The sequence below is a fragment of the Coptis chinensis genome, chromosome 7 (assembly GCF_015680905.1).
Source record: "Coptis chinensis isolate HL-2020 chromosome 7, ASM1568090v1, whole genome shotgun sequence".
Classification (NCBI taxonomy): Eukaryota; Viridiplantae; Streptophyta; class Magnoliopsida; order Ranunculales; family Ranunculaceae; genus Coptis; species Coptis chinensis.
The window spans coordinates 78,664,346-78,675,692 of NC_141462.1; the positions used below are offsets into that span (position 1 = coordinate 78,664,346).

The following is an 11,347-nucleotide window of genomic DNA, read 5'->3' on the forward strand; positions in this document are numbered from 1 at the left end:
TGATGTTGTTTTGGTGGGTTTAGGTTGTGGTTTTATGTGGATTGTTGATTTGATGATTTAGGTAGGCTGTCGGAGCTTTGAAGGGTTGGTAATGGCTGTTAATGGTGGCGGTAATATTTTTAGACCTAGTTTGATGGAGAATCGAGATTGAAGGATTTGGGGATTTTTGTTTTATTAAAGTTGTGGGGTTTTCACCCACACAATTTTTGATGGGTTTGTTTGGGGTGGTGGGTGAAGGTGTGGTGGTCGGTTTGGTGCTGGTGGTGGAGGAGGAAGCTTGGAGAAGATGAACTGTTGACCGGCTGGGCTTGGGCTTGGGCCGAGTTCAGTTTATGGGCTCGGTTTGTTTTAGTTGTTTGGGCCAACCTTTTATTTGTTTGGTTGGGCCGGATTCTAGCTTAGTTTCTTGGGCCAGTTTTTATGATTTTGTCTTGGGTCGAATTCCATTGGTGTTTTTGGGCCGGTTTCAGTTCAATTTTTAGGCCGAACCCCTTTGTGTTCCGGGCCAGTTCAGTTGAAGTTTTTGGGCCTAAACACTAGTTAGTTTTTGGGCCGGATTAATCCTTTGTTTTGGACCAGTTTAGTTTAAGTTGTGGACCAGTTTTAGTTTAAGTGTTGGGTCGGTTTCAGTTAAATTCTCCGGGTCGAACCCAATTAGCTTTCTTTGGACCGGTTTTTCTGTTTTTGTTTTGGGCTTGGTCTATATGTTTTAAAGTGGGTCAGGTTGATTCACTAGGCCAGTGTAGACTTTTGGGGTCAGGGTTTTAAGGTTTGGGCTTGGCCAGTTGGGTCCGAACCATTTCCTTAGTCATGAGCCCTTGAGCCATGCACCTTTGCCCTTAGCCATGAACCATGGCTATGACCCTGAACCTGTCGAACATGGAAATGACAATTTGACTTTGACCATGAGGTGTTAACTTTGACCGTGGACTGTGGAATGTTGACTTTTTTCAAATTTTCTTATATTTAAGAATATGGACAAATATAGTAATAAAATATTGTCAAAAATTATATAACGTTGTTTGTCATTATCTAATTAAGATTTGACGTGAGTAGTGTGTAAAACATATATATATTGGGCTTTGATTGTGGACTGTGGACTGTTTAATTGTGCTACATTTTATGTTGTAAATTGTATGGACAAATAAAATACTAAAATACTGTGGAAGCTTGTATAAATTTGGTGGTCATTATCTAATTAAGATTTGCCGTTGATATTGTGACATTATATAATATGTTGGGATATATATATATTATTAAATGCAATAGTTTTGGAGACATAAATGTATAAATGCTCCATTATTTTATATGTGAGATGCTACTATGAGGTAGTATAGTATGTGTGGATATTTCCCATGGGATTGTGGCTTAGTGCAATAATATATTGGCACGTGAAAGAATGAAAGTGGTTATGAGATATAATTAAGATATTTCTAAATATTGTGGCATAGTGCAATAAGGTATTTGACCTGCACGTGATAGAGTGGAATTATTATGAGTCATAAATGGATGACACTTGAATAAATTACGTAACGAAAATCCTAGAACCTATCTACCACAACTCATGTGATTTGGCCTTTCTGGCGTTTCAGTGAATCTGAATGGCCTTCGGGCGTAAGTAATGTGATTGGCCCTTACGGCGTTTCGGTGAATCTGAATGGCCTTGGGGCGTAAATAATGTGATTGGCCCTTTCCGGCGTTTTAGTGAATCTGAATGGCCATTCCGGGCGTAGCCCGAATAGTGGCTTGATTATTCCGTTCGCAAAAATAGAACGAGACACCGATATTTTATGCGAATAGTGGCAGTACTTGCATAATGGCTTCTGTGTGAAGGCCTGGTGTGCGGCATCCCGCTCAGGGTAGTTACGCACGGAGTGGTTCATTATGTAAGGGGAGGCATGTGGATGTACATGTTCGGCGTTGGGAAGCGATTGTGGTAGCCAGGGAAACTAGGTAAGACATAGATACGACGTGATTTTAGGGACACACAAAAAAAGCCTTAATTAATATAATTATGGTAATATGTTGGTTAATGATATATCGTTAGATAGATGATTGTATATGCTTGGCTGGTTATAGTTTAGTTAGAACCTAAGGCGCCTCGATGGAGGAACTACATGCCTTATTTATTATGCATATAGTTTGTTGTGTGGTTAGTGGGAAGTTAAGGCGCCTCAGTGGAGGAACTACCTGCCTTACTTATTGTACTTAAGGATGTTATATTAGTCGTTGAAACTTAAGGCGCCTCGGTGGAGGAACTAACTGCCTTATGGATTGTGTATATATTTGTATAAGAATATGTTGTATTTTAGAGCTACTCACACCAAAGATTTTTATAATCTTGACCTGATTTGCATGTTTGCTTATCGGGTGTGTTCATTAAATGAACATAGTTGATAAGTCTTGACAGGTTTAGTGTTGAAGAAGATTGGTTGCTGCTTGTGGTTTGCGTTAGCGTTGCATCTCAGGATATGTTTTGTTTTCCTTTGAGGTGATATAGATTTTCAGTATAGACAAGGTATTTGTATTTTCAATTGTAAATTTTTATAATGAAGAGGACTCTTGGTTAAGTTAAAATTTTTAGTTGGTTTTAATTATCCGCATATTTAAACTGTTTATGGGTTTTTTGGAAGTGGAAAGTGCGTCACACCTCGGAAATCGAAGAGTCGGAAACAAATAATGTTTTTCCGAATTATGTCGAAATTCGGGGTGTGACATTAATTGATAAGAGAAATTGATTTGATTATGCGAGTGTGTTTGTGCTTAGTTTTGAATACCTATAGGATATCTAAATATTTTATATAGAAGTTCTAACTTTCTTTTGCAGGAGGGTAGGACTTAATAACCTTTTGTGCAGGGACGCGGTCCTATCCTTATACGGCAGTGGATATCGGTAAGTTTTAATTCAATGACTTAGTTATTAAAACAAGTTATTATAATGAGTTAATAAAATGGAAGTCTTGCTTGGGAAGAAACTATGCCGGTTTAAATGACCGAACTACCTATCTTCCAAGCTGAGAATGATTAAGTTAGGATATATTTAAAGTGATAGTTTGATAAGTAAAGACTGGAAATGTTTATATGTGGTTAGTCTACTCATACCAGCAAATTCCATTTTGCTGACCCATGTTTGCTTTGTTTTGGCAACGTGGGTGTGTTCTTGGGAACATAGGTGGAAGGCAGTGGAACCACGGTGTTTGGTTTGGATTTGTTTCTAGAGCAGTCTGGGAGTTTAATTTTATTAGGTATGATCTTTTTGAAAACATGTAATAACGTAGTTTCATATCTATCATGACATGAGAATACGATGTTGAAGACCTTTTATTCTTAGAGTTTTATATTGATGATTTTTGAATGGAAGATAGTCTTTTAATAAAGTGATGGTTGAGAAAGTTTGGAGATATTTTGTTGTTAAGTTGATTCTTTATGATGTGGGTTTTAGGTTTTGACATGTGTTGTATCCACCCCGTCATAGCCTGGGTTTTTAGATAATTGAACCGAGTGATGTTTGAGATATTTATATTTCAAATATTCACTTTGTAATTGTTTAGAAATTCGGGCTGTGACACAATCTACCAGGCATTTAGATTTAAAACTTATGGTCCATAAAAATGCATTAAACCTTGTCGCAATTAGAGAAGTTCAATAAGATCAGATTATCAGAATATTTGTGGTTTAACCCATGGTGACGCAAGAAGGAATAGGAAGCAAATAGTTCACCGTTCATATGCACAAAAGATTGGGACATATAACCTTACTCCATAGTACAATACATTTTTGAGTCAAACACAATCACCATGATTGATTAAAAACGCTTAATTAAAATACCAACCCAAATTGTTTTATGAATTCACTATACAAACTGCAAACAAATTTCAAGAGATCACTCAAACAAATTTCAAGAAAGGATATTCAGATACACAATCAATATGCAAGCACAAACAAAATGAGGCTCGTGTTCAACTTACATCTTTAGCCTTTCAGTAATTCGAAAGAGATCCCATACTGCTTGATCTAATAAGTTCAATAGGAGCATTCGAACTTGATTAGAGCACTAAAGATGAGAAAGCTAGCTTGCATCACTTTGTTCTTAAAATAGACGAGTGATTTATTTTTAGGAGAGAGGTTTTAGAAAGGTTTCTGACGTTACTCCAAATGAACCTTTAATGTCGTTTTAGTTGGAAACAATTGTTTTAATTGGCAAAGTTCGCGGGTCTATTGAAAGTTGGGCGTTTCGGTTTTTCTTCCTATTATTGAAGGATTTTTGTGTAGTCATATCCAAAGCCCAAATCCAAAAGCCCATATCACACTTCAATACAGATAAATCATAAATGTTTACACATGCATGTTCGCTAGATGTAATTTTGCACGCATGAAAAACGCCCCACCATTAAAAGTTTAAGTGAAACCGCTCGAGTTATTAAGTGTGTAAATAAATAAACCATTTAATTCAAGAAATTTGATCCATTCATTATTTAATTCATTTGAATTAAAGACAATTTACAAAACATTTAATCCATTAAGAAAACCTCTTAAATGTCATTAAGAATTAGTCTCAAAGGGGTTTCAAAATGATTTAGAGCTTACATCTTCCCCCATCTAATGTAAATCCCCACGCGATCCCGATCACCCTTTGTCTACCCATTGTGTTTTATTATAATAGATGAGTGTGGTGGCCAAATATCGTATACTAACGATATTTGCCCTTATTTCGATCATTGTCTAAATTGCAGGTAGAAAGGAATGAGAAGGAATGGACACATGACACAAAACTATTGGATGAAGCACATGTGAAAACAACTATAAAGGAGGGAAGTCTCTGGAGAAGGAGAGCTAAATTCATTTTATAACAATGATTAGATACAACACTTTTAGGAGAGAGAATCTCTGCATTTTATTATTTGTAACAAAGAGAGAGAAAGAGTGAAAACCACCATTAATGAATAAGAAAAACTTAGTAGATCTTTATTATTCTCTTCTTGTATCTCACATTGTCGTCGTTCGTTCTTCAATAAGCACATTCAAGTTTTCTTGTTTGAGCGAATCTGATCGAGAGGAAATTGATTAGTCAATTGAGTTTTTTCTTATTCTCCACCATTAAAACTTCAAAGATGGAAACAAAAATAGTAGAAAAAGTGATGAAGATGTGCTTGACCTTCGGAACAACCGAACTGTAAAGATACGTTTCTTTTAACTCTTTAGATTTTGTTTGTTTAAAACAACCTCAATTTGATTTGTATAATTTTCAATTCCATTCTATAAATTGATCACTCTTACATTAAATTAGGTTGTGTTTTCTGTTCTTTGGTTTAAGAATCATTAGAAGATGGGTTATAAAGAAATAATGAGATTTGATAATGGTTTATTTGGTCATGAAGATGTGCCATTAGTTGCAACTGAAATTGGATTTGGTTAGTCGTGCGCCATTCGGATTGAGTATTTGCTTTTTTAGTACATACTGTGTTGGTAAATGAAGAAGAAAAATCGATATCGATACCACCCGATATCAAGTCAGCACTTGGGGCGTCATGCGTTTTACCAACCCAAGTTTGATACTGATACCGAGTCAAATACCAATCCAGTTTCAATACCGATATAGGGGTATCGGTTTCATCAGTTTAGCATCGACTTTAGAAGTGGGAGTCGGTGTTTCAGAAGATTAGCATCGATTTCAGAAGTGGAGCATCGGTTAAGAAAGATAAGTGAAAGAATTTTCCACTTCAATTAAGGAACATTGATATCGAAATTGGAAATTGGGTGTTATCGATACACAATTTTTGAATAACCCAATTTCGATACCAATACAAAGAAGATTTTTAGTTTGTGTAGAAACCCAATTTCGATACTAATCATTAATCAAATACCAACAATCCAATTTTGATACCGAATAAAACTCTAACACCCAATTCGGAGCTGATACTAGGCATTGATATAATTTCCTAACTGAGCTTCTGCTGAAATCAGAAAACCATAGAATTGGATAACCAATATAATGTCAAGGTATTTGAAGAACCGAGATGCAAACCAAAACAGGGATAAGAATTGATCACATGGGGGCGACATATAAGCCAAAATTTTGTTGATTCCTATTTGACCAGATCTTCGAAACTTAAGAGAAGAAGAAGGTTTTTAAATGATTGCGTGTGGAAATAAGATATGGGTATTAAAGAATTCAATGAGGGGAAATGAGTTCAAGCATAAATCGATTAACCAACTATGAATTTGTGATGTCTTATTGGAATTATAATTCTTGAAGTTGCATTAGTTTTTTTTTTTTTTGATGAACTTGATGAATGTTTTGGCATCGGTAGCCGATATAGTTAGAAAAGAAAACTTGTGGGTAACAGTTTCACATACGATGTAGATATGAAATGGGTTGTGAAGTGGGTATCGGTTTTAAGAAGGTTGATATCAGAAATCAGTTGAAGAAACCGAAATAGTGGAAGAAGAAGGTGGGTCAGCTGTCAGCAGGAGAGGACCATAACCTATATATTACTGTCAATAAACTTTTTTTTTTTTTTTTTTTTTTTTTTTTTTTTTTTGGTAAATACTGTCAATCAACTGGAGCAAATATCTTACTGGAGGTCGATATAAATCACACACTTGGGCGGATACATACAGATCATACACTTGGGGATGACACCTCACTGCCGACATATGATAAATCACTTGGGGTTGAAATTTCGATATCTGATATAATTTTGAGATTTCAATACTTGGAATCGAAATTGATCACTTGGAGTCAAAAAATCAATTTTTCATAGCTGAGGCGTGAGGTCCAGTAGCTCGCATGGGCTGCCAATCTCAACCAAACTCTTGGGAATATTTTGAGGCCAATATAGGTAAGTAATTTGGAGCTGATATACAAAAATCACTTGGGACGACAAATCAAATGACAATATGAATCGATCACTTAAGATAAGATTGAATAAAGAGCTCAAAAATTCATTTTATGAAAATCAAATCCTGTTTCGAATTCCAAAAGTTTCATTTATCAAATTCTATTTTGAATTCAAAAATTTCATTTATCAAATCCTATTTCGAATTCAAAATATTTAAATGTCAAAATCTTATTTTGGATTCAAAAATTCATTTTATCAAAATCAAATCTTATTTTGAGTTCAATAATTTCTTTTATCAAATTTTATTCTGAATTCAAAAAATTTAATTGTCAAAAATTCTTTATATCAAAATTCTACTTCAAATTCAAAATTTTCGAGTTGTGGAGAATCCTTGTGAGTGCTCACGTTCTATTGCTTCTCAAAATCTTCAAATTTTCACTTATAAAATTTGAAAATTTCGAGAGGGGACGATATTTGCTCTTATTTCAATCATTGTCTAAATTGCAGGTAGAAAAGAATGAGAAGGAATAGACACATAGCACAAAACTATTGGATGAAGCATATGTGGAAACAACTACAAAGGAGGGAAGTGTGTTGGAGAAGGAGAGCTAAATTCATTCAACAACAATGATCAAACACAACACTTTTAGGAGAGAGAAGTTATACATTTTATTATTTGTAACAAAGAGAGAGAAAGAGTGAAAGATTGTAAACCACCATTAATGAATAAGAAAAGCTTAGTAGATCTTTATCATTCTCTTCTTGTATCTCATAATGAGGATAGATTGTGTTCACACGTCCTAGAAAACTCTTCCTACACCACTTGTTACCCACAAAGGTGGGTGTCTCCCCTTGGCTAATGGTTCCAACTAAACTGAACAAACCATTGACACACAATGTTACACTATAATGCATGTTTTCACTTTAATACACATTCACACATGCCCCTATATGCATGTATTGCTATAATGCTAGGTGGAAACTTAATGCACTTAATGCACTTATATTAATTTGTAATGCATAGCCCTCTATGCATGTAGGGGCGTCTCTAGGATTGCCACGCACTAGGGGGGGGGGTGGGGGGGTGGGTGTTGATGCTACATACTAAAAATATATTTTTTGGGTGAATTAGGGTGAATTATACACTATACATGCAAGCAAACTATTGAGCTAAAAATGTTTTCACCAAAACTCTCTCTTTCAGAGAAGGCACACATAAAGTGTCTGGCATGGAATAATTGGTTCTTAGAGGTTCATGTTTCAACAAGTGATTGACTCATGTTGAGCTAACGAAACACTTCTTTTGCACATGTTATTTATTTTTCTACCAATAATGGCATGAATTAGTGAGAACACACTTGGGGTCAAGAACCAAGTTTGAATATATCCTAATTATAAGATACACTTAATTCTATATGTTTACAAACTCCAGATGAAGTACGATCCTAGTATACAAAGCCAATACACCAATTCAAGTGAACTTAAACTATGAACTAACCCATACCAATTATATTATAAACCACATAGAGCTACCAACACCCAAATAAACCTGCTACCCACATAGAACAGAAAAGTTTAGAACGAAATCTTAAATTCGATATCACACTAAGAACTTCCATATCAAAATCTGAAAAGGAAAAGATATAAACCCATATAGATTATCGAAAGCCAAAAATTTCATGGTAATCTTTGTAATTTAATGTATCATGACAACAATTTTTTAATCAACAACAATTGAAAGTAACAATGATGTAGAGATAGGTAAGGATATTTTACCTGATTTCAAATTTTAAAACAACTAATCAATGTCCTCCCCATGCATCCTTATAAAGAAATTGAGGGACTTTCAACATCAAACAGTCACAATTATACACAAACTCATTACGATTTATTTATAAAAATTCAAACTAACCTTCTTCTTCTTCTTCTTCTACTTTGGCTTGACTCATTTGTTTAATGATTCCTAAAATTTGTCTAGACTCGGGTTTTATAGTTACACAAACAAAGTTTGGAAAGCTATTTGTAGCAAGATCATCCCAAGCTAGAAACTCAACTCCTTTTGGTCCCTAATATGACAATGAGGTACTGCCAGAGGCGGATCCAGGGGCGAAGATTGGCTACAAAGCCCACCCAAACTTTCCAAGAAAAAAATTAGTAAAAGTACATACTAGAACAGTAAAAAATTAAAAATAATAAAAGAAAAAATAACTCATAGGCCTTATGATTGGCTTAGACTGGTTAAGCTCATAAGCTGTTTAAGATCACGTTGGGCTCTCTCTCTCTCTCTCTGAGTTTTTGTTCAAATATCAACTACCAAACAATTTCAACTATAAAATTACTAAATGAAAATCTCATCCAATGGGAACTTATTAATGCAAATACAAATTAACTCTTAATCTCAAGTAATTGAATAAAAAGTCTTTCATTTATAATAAAGAAATGTAAACACAACATTTGTATTTCGGAAGAAATGTCATATACGTAGTAATATACTTCAAAAAAGTGCAACTTCATCTTGTAAAATATCAACAAACTGGTGACGACGTTATGTATAGCTAACGTTGTGAAGAGCGAATGGATTGGTAGAGAAGATGAGATTGAATCCTTGAGGGTTGCGTCTTAGCATTATTGCTTGTGTAGTTCTAGTGAGAGCATACTCTCTTTTATTGGAAAATCCAGATTAACATCAATTCTAAAATCTCTGAAGATTCTCCCTGATTAAGTTGTGTTCTTTCAATCTTTGTTTATGAGAGAAAATCGCACATGCTTAATGAATCAAATGTCAAAATGTACCTCATGTGGCATGTATGAATTTGGGCATGGGATAGGTCTGAAAAAATGTTGGGTCGGAATCCAAGAAAGTGTTAGGCCGGAAGCCAGATCTAATTAACTTAAAGTATGGGAACACAATAAACGTTGGGCCCAAACAATATTGCCAACTCAATAGATAGGTTTTGAAAAATGTTAATGTTGAGATATTAATCATTCCTCAAATGTGCATTTTATTACCTTTACAATGCTTCAAATATGTCATTTTTATGCTTAATGAACAAACAACTTATAGCTTTCGCTACCGTTTGCAGGATACATGCCATTTATGACGTATATTCCTAAAACGTGCATTTTAGTGCGAAAAGGATTGCTATTGACACTGCTTGGGAAGATTTCAGCTTAGGAGCAAAAGTGCCGAAAAGTCCAAGTCAACTGTTAAAGTCAAACTCTAAAGGACTCAAAGCCAAAAGCTGAAGACTCAAGGACTTAAAGCCAAATCAAGAATTCAATTAGATGGGCTTAAGTCAAAAGCCCACAAAGCTTAATCGTATCCTCAAAAAGGGGCAAATATGTAATTGGTGTTCTATATAAACCAAAGAGATATAGAGAATTAGTTATCCAATGTTTTAGGGTCCAAACCATTTGGTTTGTTAGGAGTAGTGTAACCTAAATTTACATTTAAGTCATTTAATTAAAAGTCTTTTTATTTTATTTTATTTGCTTTATTATATTTTCCATTGTTGTCATCAAGTTCTTATTTCAAGTTCAATCAAGTTTTCATGTCATTCAAGTTCTTTATGTTTTGCAAAGTTCAATCAAGCCTTTTTTCACTACAAGTATTTCAATCTAAGTCCTTATTTGCTTTCTCTACTTTAAGTTCTTCTTTCATTCAAAGCAACTTAAGCAAGTTGTATTCAATAAATGAATACAACTTGTTCATTTAGTTGTCAAGCAACCACATCATTTACATACATGTTCTTGAGTCCATTAATCCAAGTTTTCATGTTTTAATCCTTTCTCATAAGATAACTAGTGTTTTCCACCATTAGAGAGACATTAGAGAGTTTAGAGATAGATTTTTCAACCATCAAGCCATTCATCCAAACAAAGGATTCAAGATGAACAACAAACCCAACACCACTATTTCTACTTTGTCAAATGGCGCCGCTGTCATGGATCCAAATGGAAAGAAGAAGAATATGGAGAAAAAAATCATTCTTTGAACTCTTCTTCTCAATCTTATTTTCAAAATTTTCAAGTTTTTTTCCCTTTATTTCGTTATTGATGTTTCTTTTTCGCGTAGTTCCAGGACACTTCTGAGCAAATGGAGCCCGAGAATTGCCCGAGACAAATCACCAGAACTTGCTGGAGAAAAACGAGCACAAACGAAGCAAAAGAACCATACGCTTTGTCACCCATGCGCCACGGCGTCGCGATCACGCACCCGCATTATGTCGACACACCAAGATAAGACACGCCCGCCGTCGCTCACTTTCGTGCCAGCATATGACACGCGTCTGCACCTCATTCACCCGCGCCGCGCCTCGATTTTCTCCGACGAAGATTTTGTTGGCTCGAAATCTTCGTGTGTAAGTCTACTGTAATACCCCCTGGTCTTTTTTAATTTAACTATTAGTAGATAAAAAGTAGATAAATTTGCAAAGTTTTGAGTTTTCAAAACCAAAAATTCAATTAAAAAAGCAATTTAAAATTTTAAAAATGTTTATTAATTA

The 11,347-nt window shown here is 34.9% G+C and overlaps 1 long non-coding RNA gene across 1 annotated transcript; it reads left to right on the forward strand.

The window, feature by feature from the left end:
- Positions 1 to 4,798: 4,798 nt before the first annotated feature.
- LOC147489106 (uncharacterized) lies at positions 4,799 to 7,596 on the forward strand. The gene is made up of 2 exons (XR_015203037.1): positions 4,799 to 5,173; positions 7,350 to 7,596. It is a non-coding gene; the product is annotated as an uncharacterized LOC147489106 (long non-coding RNA).
- The last annotated feature ends 3,751 nt before the right edge of the window (positions 7,597 to 11,347 follow it).